Here is a 487-nt window from a genome sequence, read left to right as displayed (position 1 = left end):
TAGCACGAAAATTAAAAATCTTGCTATAAAGGGGATAAAACATTGGAGTCTTCTGTTTTACATTATCTATGGCTTACTTGGGAATTAGATCTACCAGCACATATTTCTAACACTTACCCTTTTATCTGTCATCTCAAAATGAAACTTGAATGTTTTATGAAAATATCCCATAAGGAAATTAGTAACTGTCTTGCATTCATCAGAGGGCAGTGGTATCTAAATCTCTTTATTTTGATTACTGGTGGCCTCCTTATCTAATTTATGGCATTTTAAAGACCTAGGAAGGAAGCTATATAACCCACTATTTTGTAATTCATCTCAATTTAAACTTTGATTTTTTAATTTAATTTACCTTAATCATTTTATTACTTGATTAAACCTTTTTTTAATCTAGCCCAAATATAATCTAGATTGTAGAAAATCAATGTTACTGAACTGAAGGGGTTCATAGCCCAATAAAACAAACACAGAAATCTGCAGCTAATGA

Source organism: Myotis davidii, unplaced genomic scaffold (genome assembly GCF_000327345.1).
Source record: "Myotis davidii unplaced genomic scaffold, ASM32734v1 scaffold1063, whole genome shotgun sequence".
In the NCBI taxonomy this organism is placed as follows: Eukaryota; Metazoa; Chordata; class Mammalia; order Chiroptera; family Vespertilionidae; genus Myotis; species Myotis davidii.
The sequence above is the reverse complement of the archived record's forward strand: the minus strand, read 5'-3'. Positions refer to the sequence as shown.